This window comes from Homarus americanus, unplaced genomic scaffold, assembly GCF_018991925.1.
Source record: "Homarus americanus isolate GMGI-L3 unplaced genomic scaffold, GMGI_Hamer_2.0 scaffold24260, whole genome shotgun sequence".
In the NCBI taxonomy this organism is placed as follows: domain Eukaryota; kingdom Metazoa; phylum Arthropoda; class Malacostraca; order Decapoda; family Nephropidae; genus Homarus; species Homarus americanus.
The window spans coordinates 1,159,074-1,171,985 of record NW_024721079.1 but is presented as its reverse complement, the minus strand read 5'-3'; the positions used below and the strand labels follow the sequence as shown (position 1 = coordinate 1,171,985).

The 12,912-nt window shown below is 39.3% G+C and overlaps 1 long non-coding RNA gene across 1 annotated transcript; it reads right to left on the bottom strand.

Moving 5' to 3' along the window:
* Nucleotides 1-8,895: 8,895 nt before the first annotated feature.
* Nucleotides 8,896-12,160, bottom strand: LOC121861578. Its single transcript, XR_006088046.1, has 3 exons — nucleotides 11,990-12,160; nucleotides 10,971-11,114; nucleotides 8,896-9,341 (listed from the first exon to the last, which is right to left on the bottom strand). It is a non-coding gene; the product is annotated as an uncharacterized LOC121861578 (long non-coding RNA).
* Nucleotides 12,161-12,912: the final 752 nt, after the last annotated feature.

The following is a 12,912-nucleotide window of genomic DNA, read 5'->3' as shown; positions in this document are numbered from 1 at the left end:
AAATTTCAGATTCAGATTTGCCCCCGAGGGGGCTAGTTTATTGGGCACCCCCTTACATCCTGTGCAAGGTAAAGCGCAGAAGCGTTTACAGCGCCCAACAGGGAAGTATAAAAAGTTCATACTTGCCTTTATGACTCGTACATTAAGGGCGTAAAAGCCTGAAGGGTCATAGGTTTTGTCAAGTTACATAAAGTTAGAGAATGATGAGAGTGTGGGGGGAAAGTTCCCGGTACATTTTATGTTTATGGCAAAGAGTGGCAGGTCCCTAGAGGGTGTTAAATCATTAGGTGAAATAAGGTTCAGGGGTGCCTAATCCTCACGTGACCCAAACAAAGATTGTTTCAAGCAAGATGTAAATACTTTCAAGAGACAATCACCCAGAACACGAAACCAGGTGAACTTGTTTAATGATTTAACTGTATAAATGTTTCTGTCTGCCAACATACCATCTGCCTGTATGTCATTATGTGTGAATAATTATCTGATCGCTCACTTCAACACCCTTCAATCAGATTGTCTCCTCCTCCCCCCTCTGTCCTTCCCAACACCTGTTTTCCCACATCCCTTCCTTTCCACCCTCCCTCTTTCCAGTCTACCTAACTTCCTCCCTCGCTCCCCATGCTGTGTACTTGATATAGTTCAGCTGGGTTTTTAATGATTCAACTCTTGTCTTTCATATCACAAGAATTATAAACTTGACAAGGCTTTAAATCCTAAATATATATATATATATATATATATATATATATATATATATATATATATATATATATATATATATATATATATATATATATATATATATATATATATATATATATATATATATATATATATACAAAGGGAAATGTTGACAAATGTATAAGATATAATGAAGCCATGAAGGAACTGGTTCACAAATAGGGTGGTGGACGAGTGGAACAAGCTTAGCAACTTTGTAGTAAGTGCTGGAACGCTGGAAAGTTTCAAAAGGAGGCTGGATAGATTCATGGATGATAGAGAGTGGTGGTAGTAACTCTCGACAGGAGCTGCCATGCACAGGCCAACCGGCCTATTGCAAACTCCTTATTTTCTTAAGTTCTTATGTTCAGTATTAGGAGGTGAATGAAGTGCAACATCTTTTGCGTCAGGCGTACCAACCCCAGATCATGTTTGTTGGTTGTAACTATATATATAATGGAACTTCAGGCTGCTCAACTATTAACGTATTCATTTTTTTTCTCCATCTATAAACTTTTAATTAACTCTCCACGTGGTGTATGGAGAAAATATTTAGTATTGGACTGTAGAGATATACTAGATTGGTGTGTGTGGGGCGTAGATGTTGGCAACTAGACGACGTACCGCGTGTTTTCTTCTTGTCTAAAAATAGCGAGCCCTTCACGCCTGATCAACGAAATGCAATATTTCTAATTTGTTTTATAAGTTAAGTTATAATGTGATCGCTCTTTCGATATATTGCTAAATTAATCATAATATTTCACAGTTATGTTGTTCGTCATCGAGTTAGGCATTAGGATTTATGTATCATTTTTTATTTTCTTAACGATATTTGGCATCGTTACGCGTTCCCGCCAAGACTCTTACGTAACCTTTGTTTGGGTCGAGTAACAACGCCTCGTAAAACCTCCCCCCCCCCCCCATTCCCTACCTTTCTCTCTGTAGTATTAATCGTTTACGTAATCCCTTGTTATGCCTCCCCTCCCCGCCAGAGATTCAACAGTTAATATAAATTGGATTATCGTACAAGCGTTTATAATTACTGTACAATTTTACAAATGTAATTCAACTTTTTAAGTAATTGCAAGCGAGTTCAGTGAATCAAAAGTTATTCAGAATATTTTTTTTTTCGGGGAATTATGGCTGCTGGAAAGATTTTTGTTGTGCTACAATATACACGTGTGTATACAGACATCCTCAGGCGTGAGACAAGACTGTGTTCTTGTTCCCGCACTTTTCAACACTTGGGTTGGCCAGAAGCAAGGTCGTACAGAAGGTAGTGTGGGTTTGTAGTGCCATCAGTTAGCAGGTCACTGAGTGGGCCAACACTCCTTTGTGGGTTTTAAGGAGATCCTGTTACTCACGTTGAGGTCCTGGTGAAATGATAATGACTGAACTGACAAGCCTTTTGATCTCAGGGCAAATCTCACTCATTTCGGGATTTCTTGGTTGATGATACCAATTTCTGTGGGACTTGAGGGCGAGGACAGAAGTACATTAGACAAAATTGCTTGTATCTGTACAAAAGTCACAGAGGTCAGTATCCTGCTGTCTCATCTTGGAGGAATGGATCTTTCTTTTGAGCAACAAGAAATTAATTATAGCTTTACGCCGATTGAAGTGACCAAAATGCAGGATTGGTAACATGGCCTTTCCTCTTTGATACGGTAATTGATACATATAAAGACTGGACAGAGAGGCAAGTTATAGTAAATTGTAGAAGGAAACACAAACTTTGAGAGAAAAGAGAAAGGGTAAGACATGAGAGAGTTAAGAAGATCAAACAGAGTGAGCAGTTGTTCGCCCGTCGCGTCATGGACCTTCTCGCATCCCAGCATTCTTGCCCGCTCTCCTCTGTGGCGTGTCTGGTGACATCACAGTCTTGCGTAATCTCACCGATTTTGTTGAGTCCCCGACACAACTGTGCTAGTGTCACCTGCTAACTCCCATTGAGTCTCTTTGTTGAGTTATTAAAATCCTTCGTTTCATTCTTCCGATTGAAGATTAACAAATTAGAATTAGGCGTTTACTTAAGAGACGACAGTAAATGGTACACCAATTTTCAAAAGGTTTCAAGAACATACTAGCCTACCAGGTACCTTATGTAGAAGTCGTACAAATACAGGTGCAGGAGTGTCCAAAATGATGACTGTATTCCCTTATGTTTTGAAGGGATAATACAAACACGTTTCCCGAGAGTGCTATATTGTTTATTTGTGATACCCGTATTACCTTATTCACTGCATGGATTATGTGGATGCCCATGAACCAGGATGAGAAACGCCAGGATGTGTAATAGCACTAAGAGGGGTCCCCGGGCCAGCACCAGACTGTGGTGTGCACTACATCAAGGTCAGGAATTGAGCATCATCCAACGCTGTAACACGAGGAGTCGAGTGACCTTCCTGGTTCATTACTGACTGTTACCGCCGTTACAGTAAAAGGTGCCATGCTACTCTTGGTTGTCACAATGATTAGGTTAAGTTAGGTTAGGTGCGTATTCAAAGTTTTTGTTGAGAGTAATAAGTTATATGAACAGTAGTACAAGATAGCCACAACCGCAATTACAATAACTTCCCATGACTTGATCTCAGCTGATTATGTATATTGTATACAAGGCAGCACCTTGGTTACTCATACTACTGGTATTATCTGGACAACCCTTACCCTCGCTGCATTTCTTAAACTCCCATACCTTAAAAGATTACCCCATTATATTGTGGCATGTTTCGAAGTCTCCTCCTATACATTCCCAACAGTCACTATCACGTTGGTTCTGTCATGACCAGATATCCTTCTTCCTATAGACAGACCTGGCACTTGACATTGGGACCTATCACGCTGTGCTTTATATAGAAACAAAGCAGAAACACATGAACCTCCTCGTACAGTTCCCTTCCTTTACTACATGTAATTTGCTGTTGTGACCACTGGTACCAGACACACACTCTACCTCATTCATCATCTAAGATACCAATCATGAACCCCATTTTTTCCCTGTCGTGCCCTCTGCTTCGGCTTGTTCTGGTGGCAATATACAGTATAATCAAACTCCCATGCCTGTGAGGGGAAAATCCATATCTAAGCAACGTAATGTTTAATTCATATATGCCTCACATATAGTTTAATGATTATACGCAGTGAGTAATGGAGGTTCAGCTGATCATGTGCATCGTCATCAACTACGCCGCATGTACAGTACACTCAGCTTAGCCTCCTCAGTCAAACCTTATTCCTCGCCACCCACCCATACATGTTTACGTCGCTCACAACCCGTAACGTCTTGCATGTCTTTCACGCCAACACTTGTTCGTGGCTTTAAACATTGATTTAAATATTGTGCAAAACTTATATCCTACCTCGTTTTAATAAATATACTGTAGACTTAATGTCACTCTATTTGCACCATCTTACTCCATTTATTCATCTTTTTCCTTACATCTTTTCTTGTAATTCATAATCAAGAAAAATTTGTGTCCTTCGGTAAGGTAAACCACAGATTGTGACATTTATTTAAAACAACGAAATACAAGTACAGGAAAAGTTTTTGATAAGTATTTACTGTAGTTCAATTGGAGAAAAATTTAGATACTTCGTCTGCTAGTTGTCTTAGTATTGGAACTCTACCAATCTTTTCTTTCCATAACCTTGTACTTTTGACAGCTCTTAAAACTGTACTTAATGTGTTAGCTTTAAATGAATCTTGGTTAAGCTTCTCGCGTCATCACACTCACCTTTCATAAACAAACACACACACACACACACACACACACACACAAATCATTTCTAAGATAACGTGATATAAATTTAGAGAAACCAAACTATTACAAACAAAAAGTGATAAATGAGTGTCGTGGTATCAAGAATTCACTCCTATCAGAATTGCGTAACTGAGTGGCCAGCCTCGACGATGAAGACTCGCTCATCTAACCGTAACCTTCACGTCATCACAAAGGGGAGATAAGATAACGTAGTTTACTCAGTCGACTTGTAACTTGAAACACTACATTCACTATATCAACGACCGCAAGAGTGTGTGAGTGATATAAACGGATATAGATCGTTTAGGTTAGGTATATTGTAGGTTCTAACCACCGTGGCCCAAACAGATTTGATACAAACAGCGTATCATATGGCACACCTTTTGTTCATTTCTATAAAAGGTCTTGAAATTAGAAGTGTTTTATCAGGAAAATATTTCAATGTTCTCAATCCTAAGCATAGCTACAAATGTTTCTCATTCCACTTTGGCGTCATTAGCTTGAAAACCATTCTCAGACAATCAACTAAACTAACAATTAAGTCTGATGACTGTGTCGGCTAGAACGGTGCATTAATATTCAACGGTATGATACTTTTGCTGCTGGAAATCCTGCAAGTCAGTTGTTCGGTTACATGTTTTGTTCTGAAAGGTGTAAAGACAGCACCGGGTTTAGTCTGCACCTCACTGTTATGAATTAAGGGGTCAGGCGAAGAGCTATGATGAGAAATATCCTGCAAGATAGAGTGATCAGGCTTTCCATTTATTCGTGAATACCAAGAGAAAACAAGCAGTTTTTCAGCAGTATTAAAGGGATTCTTTTCCCGTTCACTCCCTGTTGAAGAAGCTGACTGGATGATGCTGATGGGCTGTGCACGGGCCGTAAACTCAGTATTGTTACTCATCCCTCCGTCACATTCACGTTAGCGTACGGATTTATCCTTCCCCTGAACCTCTTTCCCCCCCGTCACTAGCTTTTATTCATCCATTCAGCGTACGGAACAATAGGAATTTATGTTAGTAATATGATGTGATGGCAACTACTGAGAGGTGCTTGATACCCCTACAAGTTGAAGCACCTGAAACAAATTGGTTACTTCCTTATTATTCGTACTTCTGCACAACGGAACTTTGAAAAGAGACACGGCAATCGAGTTCACACAGCGCTTCCTTCCTGTCTTAAGGATCATTGGCTAGTACCAAACACCCACAGTCCATCCAGCTGTGAATATGTACTAAATTTAGTAAGGGAAGTGAAGGCGGTCAAATGCCCTGCTAGCCGAATTGTATCTGAATGCAATGTATAGTTGTTTACAGTGTGTTTGTAGCTGCACTAACCGTGTCGCGTCCTCAGACTTTTGACACCCATTTTCTCTTTATCATTCCCCCAAATTATTAAGTTGTGTAGATTGATATAGATTTTCATAACAGTTCGCAATTACAGTTATGCTTAGGAGTAATGACTTTTCATGGAAAATTTTGCTGATTTTCCCTGTGAGTAGATATTTTCTTCTACCATCCCAATTTTTATTTATGTACAATATATTTTTACACATACTAATATGTTCTGGCAAGAATTAGTCACAGTTTGAAGATTCCATCGATCTCCTCGGGTGAAGGATGAGCCAACTATGTAGTAGGTATACCCCTCTGGTTCACCATACTGAGTGCTGTCAAAAAATAACTGGATGGCCTGAAGTCTCCAGTAAATTAAATGGTTCTGGAGCCTTGAGCATTCATTAACTCGGGAGTATTAGTTTCCCCAGGCTCTCTGAACATATTAGGACAAAGCGATATTCGTAGTTCAGGGTCCTGTACTTTGCCTCCTGGTTGTTTTCTCTTGAGCTCGTCGCCCTCTCCTCAACAGTCATTTACCATCCTTCCAGGGCAGCAGCTGGATTCCATGTGAATGTTTGTTGTTGGATCTATAGAGCAGCAGTTCCAGGTGTGTTGGGTGACCAAGGATGGTTATGTTTCAATTAATGCCACTAACTTCTTAATGGCTTGCATGCTAACCCCCAGAGTGCACACAGAGAAGGGTGTGGCTGCCATGTTAGTCTACCCACTCTTAGTATTACAGTATGTGAGGTCTACAGTGTCTCAGGAAGTCAGACCTTGAGTATGTATAAATGCCTCAGCACATGATGCACATATTGAAAGGTATTCTGCAAGTTGTAGACAATTAGGAACAATAAAGAAAATTGTAGTCTTTATAAATTATATGCAGGTGGTAATGAATTCTGTCTCAGTGTCAAGATGACTGGTTCCTTTATGTTTCAGGATAATGAGGTGCTCTTAACTTAAAAAAAAGACTGAAAACTATCTTCTCTAGTTAATCTCTCTTGTCATCTGTTATCATGATACGTATATTATTTTCAGTCCCAAATCCTGTTGCGCCAATCTGTGTATAACAAAAACAGCTTGGGTTACTTCAAAGGGCAGCGTTCCAGCTTACCATGGCGTGATAGTTCTTGCCTCTTATTGGTCGATGGCGTGGGCTTCTATTCTGCGATTGGTTAACTTCCCTGTCGTTCCTAGACTATGATTGGTGGAGGAGGAGGTTGTACTGCGTGTTGGTCGTGGGCACATTGGTACAGCCACGCTATGGGAAGAGACGCTTCCTATTTTTGTTCAAGGTTGTCTGGTGTTGTTTGACATTTCTCATAGTAAAGATTGACGACATTTATGTGGTATTTCATTATTATACAAATATACTTCAAGTTGCTTAAAAGTTTGGTGAATAATCACTTATTTTCACCCACTTCAAATTTATCACTGCACTGAACTGATTTTGCCGACAGATTAACGTCAACAGTTAAATTATTATCTAACCTTGGTAAAGCTTACGTCTACAGTATATAATTAAAAACTTATAACATTAACAACATATTAACGTTATTTATTACCAGTAGCATCTATAACATATAATTCGGTAATATCTATAACAGCCAAAATTAACAAAATCTAACACCAATCTAAACACCTTTGACATTCAGGAACAAGAAACATACATTTATGACATGTATATTAGTTATTAGTGTCTTTGCATCTATTAATCTAACTTCAAGACATCTTTTACCAGAATTATGCAATGAATAAAAATATATATTAATATACACCACCAACCTTCTCTTAATACCCGAGTTACAATGACATTCAAAGTTTGTATCGAAAGAAATTGTTATGCAAGTCTGTTCATTCATGAGTAAAAAAAAGTCTGAATGCATCTCAAGGGAGACCGACATTATACGTAACGGTATAACTGGTTCCTGGTTCACTACACTACGCAGTTCACCTTCCTTAAATGGCAAACCCTATCTGGTCTTTTTTTGTGTTTATATATTGTAAGCGGATTGTGTGTTCATAATTCTTAAGAGATGTGATGCGTGCGTTAAACATGTGTACTGTGCATAATATAGTGGAAAAAATACTGAAGTCCATCAGTATGAATGTTTGATAATATATGCGATTTAATGAGTGTACCTGTATGACGGAAGAAGAGCTCTCTTATAGTTTATATCAATAAAGAAGGAAAATAGACAGGGAAAGTGTCAAGATTGTTAACTAATAATGACGTGCGGGTCAGGACTTAAGAGACCCAGTTTACTGTGCAGCTCTTCAAGGTCACTCCGGGTATTGCCATAAGATGCTCATTCGGTTCTCTCCCATAATTCTGTGGTTGGCGGTGTTTATTATTGATCCCATGGTGTGGTAGGAGGTGGCCCAGGATGTGACGCGGCATATTTTAGATTATGTTTGGGGGGAGAGGTGTGGCAAAATATTAACCGGATAACAAACAACGTTGTTCATGGAAAGACTAATTTTCAGTAATGAAAAAGAATCGTTAGTTGTCATTCATGCAGTGATAACAAAAATCGCCTTACTGATACTGCAAGTAGACAATATAAAATCGAAGCAAAAATTCTAGGAAAGTAAATGATAACATCCACGACACAAAACCTGACGCGACGGGGGTGTGTAACGCGGGAAAGACGCTGATTGGTTGACGGAGAAGGGAGTTAACGCTGATTGGTTTCCTTTCGGATGGCCTGATTTTTGTTCTTTCCCGATTAAAACAGTTTTAAACATTTCCAGGCATCATAAGATGAACAAGTATGTCTGCACTAATCGAAAAAGTGCTATAACTTGCACAATATAGTGATATAGTGCGCCTGGAATAATAAAGTTATAATGTTAAGGTGTTTCAACAATTAAAGTTTTTTAAGCGCTCAACGAGGTTAGTAATTACATTATTGCATCAAGAATTAATTATTACGAGATATAACTATAAAAAGTATGCCTTACATGACCTGCATACTGCGTAGTACTACAAGTTCGTTTTTGCTGTTGTATAGATATGCCCAAGACCGGTGCAACATTCTTATAAAGAGAGATTAATACATATAATACGAGATTAAATGTTACTGTATTAGTTTAGTCCAAATGAAGAGTCGCTAATTATCCATTTGGGCCACTATTATTAGGAGTCAAGTTGAGGATAATTATTCCCAGTAACAACACGGTCTGAATTGACAGACACTCTTAAGAATGAAATAAACTTAGGTAAGACTAGAAGTTACTGGCAGTGCTTAATGGTTAGGTTAGGTTATATGAAGAACATTTCCGTTAAGAACCCGAGTAGACGATGTGCCCCTAATGTTCGTTAATATGACGGAAAAATATTTTTTTTACCTTTTTACCTAATGGCTGCCCACTAGAGTTGGCCACGCCGAGGGAATGTCAGTGGCTTGTGTAGGATCCCTTCATTGTTCTTGATGATCTTGTCTCGGGTTATTTTGAAGCCCGTACTGTTCTTGACTCCACCACACCTTGAGCTGGTAGACCATTCCTTATGTTCGTTCTGCAGGATAACTAGCTTGAATTGGTCATGGTTATTATGTAGTTAATTTATGACAGTTAACTTTGTATGTGATTAAAAAGAATAAAGAACATGTGTGTTGCATAATTTTGTATCGATATTGTATGTGTAATTTTCAAAGGGAAGAAGGGCCTCCATTGTTAGTTGAGATATCACTTATTTTTATATTATATTTATGTTGTGTCTAGCTGTGATATGTAAATGGTTATTGACTACAGTACATTTTTACAGTCGCAGCAGTCAAGCGTGATCTGTGTGTTGGGTGAGATGTGGGGTCTATTAGCTCCCCTTACGTGGCCTCCAAGCTGAACAAAGCTACACATAATTCCAAGGACATTAACGATGAGATCAACACTGGATTATGCAGTCATCATGTCCAACGCAGTAGAAGAAAACAGGAAAATCATCCCTTTGCGTAAGTTACCGTTAATGCAGTACAAAATAGTAATTAATTCCCCGCGAAAGTTTGGTGTGTGTGTATAGATCACATCACGAAACAATGCAGTAGACGTATAATATACAATGTTTCTCACGATGTTGAGCATGCAGCAGCCACAGGGCCAACACCAGCATAAAGGCTTTGTCTACTCCATCTATACTTACTGCACCACAATAGGTATACACATCCCTTGAATGGCTTAAAATTAGAATATATTGTCTTTCTAAGTCAAAAGTATTACGTATCACCCTGTTGAGTGGCCTGTTGTGTGATGAAAATGAATGAACCTTCTTCTCTGGCGAACACTGGCAGGCCCTTCAAGGACCTTGGATACTAGGGACCAACACGTGAAGGTAGACAGGCAGTGGTACGTGTACAATATATATTTTTTCCTTGACCTCCACACACACACACCCGTTAGGCTACAGTTGATTATATTAAAAACAACAACAAATGATATACAAGAGGGTCAACGCATGCTGTCATTACGTTCTCACGCTGTGCTTTCTTCTTGTATCATCACATTAATATAGGTCGTAGGAATGTCCAACATTTGTAGTTTTAGGGATTCTGGGGTCACTGTACTATATTATATGTACAAAGTATTTGTTACTTCTCTGACTTAACATCTTTACATAAGTATTAAGACTCAACAAACATTACACGTAAATTAAAACTCCCGATTCTATAGACATGTAGTGTTGTCCTCAGAGACCCTTAGGCATGTGTTCACCAAGAGCTCCTTAAGTTACACAGGGGACCATCATGGGCCTCTCTAATACACAAGAGAGAGCGGGGCAGTAAGGTTAACCATAGTTTGTGCAACATCACAATGTCTACTGGCGGAAATGTGGAAGGTAGTGTGCTGGTACTGCTGGCAGGTTGTGTGTGTGTGTGTGTGACTATATATGCGAGTACCTGTTTACGTATAAATATGGTGAACATGAATATTCTAACTTATTGGCAATGATTGAATTAAAATATCCCTACGGTTTCTGGTACACACACACACTCTGCTGGGCAAAGTTCCCCACCATTAGGCTTTCACAGTCATTTTACTTGAAGCTTCCTTACTCATTCATGCGCCTCTTACTTTCTGATATGATCTTAACCATCTAGCATCTGTGGTTATTTCTGGGTCTTTTATTATCTCTTACGACAGGAGTTCTGACCTGGGATCAAGGAGGTAGAGTACGTGAAGCCTCGTAACGGTCAACTACTGGAGTGTGTTCTCATCTCGTTAAGGACTAATCAAAGCCAACAAACAGAACGCGGCGACAGTAACCTTGGCTGACACGCTGGCATCGAAGACTCCTCTGTGGTAAGTGAACACCTGTATTATTCTCCTGGGTACAATTATTTGGTAAAAAATATTTTAATAATTCATTTCCGACAGGTTTTACTCCGGAATTTATTTTTTTTATTTTCAACTTTTATTTATAGTGGATGCACATAAAAATACGGCATCAGCTGGGCGAACGCTGAAACCATAAATATAATAAAATAGGAAGGAATAAACTTAAAAGCTGGTTTACAACCATCATTCCAATACAAATGAAAACGGGCTAGCCGAGTCTGGAAGGCCACGTGACGTCAGCACAGCCTGCGCATGAGTAAACCGAGTTGGGAGACAATAATCATTTATGTTCCGACGGATTAGTGGCATTTTTACAAATACTCAAGATTATATATATCTGTATCTTAAACTACCTAATGGTTATCCAGTCATCTCTAGGCTATAAACGCTTTTTCTGACCTAATCTCTCTCGTGTAAACTGATCCATGCCTCCACAATACACCGACACTGCCCCCAGAAAGGTGACGAGGAGAGTAACAGTGATCTGGGGCTTCCTCCTCACACGTCAGTGTCGTAATGATGACACCCACACCAGATACGCATGGAAGTTCGTATTTTTAATTATTACTAACGTGTACATATAGTTTTTACAATATTGCAAACGACAGGAATGAAAAGATAAGGAGTTTAATTAGATGAGCCACAGGACAAAGCCTTCAGTGCACTAGAAAGTAATGTGGTTGGCGCTACTCTCGACTGGCTTCACTTTCCACACAAGAAAAGCCAGCACAGTATATATTAAATGTTAACTCACTGTTATTGACTCATCATAAACATTAACTCTTAAAATAAATTAGTAACAAAGATGATCAAGAATGGGTCATAAACATAAACCTTCACTGTTGTATTTTAGGAAATATTTGTTTTTTCCTTATTGCTGAGTACTTCCACATAAATATCTCCAACTCAACATTTAGAAGATAATGCTGATACTAGGCTGTGAGTATACTGAGGGTGCAGTTGGCGAAGGTGAAACTATGTACTCTTGCAGCCTCCTAACCCAGCTTACGGTATATACAAATCCAACATTGCCTCGGTGGTGTGTCTGTTCCTTCACCAATCAGTGGGCGCGCGTGGTTCACATCCACCAATCAGGTACTGCGCTTGGCTCTCACCTGACCAACCCCTGTCTTCCTTTCATGGTCGCAGGAGAATTGTTTTCCTTTGTTTAACTTTGTCATACAAAACAAAATATTCTGGAGTTTGCAATACATATCGAACATCGGTCAAAACTCGTTATTATAATGCATGTCTTACAGCACAAAATTACGTACAGTATGTAGCCACCAGAACTTTCTTCAATGTTAGTATTAATTAAATTATATCAGTCGGAGGTGTAAAATAATGAAAAAGTTATCTTACAGCTACAAGAAATGAGAATTTAACTTGAAATGCATGTACAGTATTGTAGGTAGTGCAGTGACGTGGCTTCCTGGTCGTGTGGGGGGAAGGGTGGGTGGGGTATAATGATGAGCAACGCCACACGCAAGTAGGTCAACATCACACACAACACCTGCAAATAAACACACACACACACGGACATCCTGGGCTACCTTACCTCTGCCATCACCACACATGGATGTATTGTCACACCATATACCACCACACACCACCATACATCACCACACCACCACCATACATCACCATACACTGTCACCAACACACACCGCCATACATCCACATCACCACATCATCACACACCACCATACACTATATAACGCACCATATCTACACTATACCCCACACGTCATCATAGG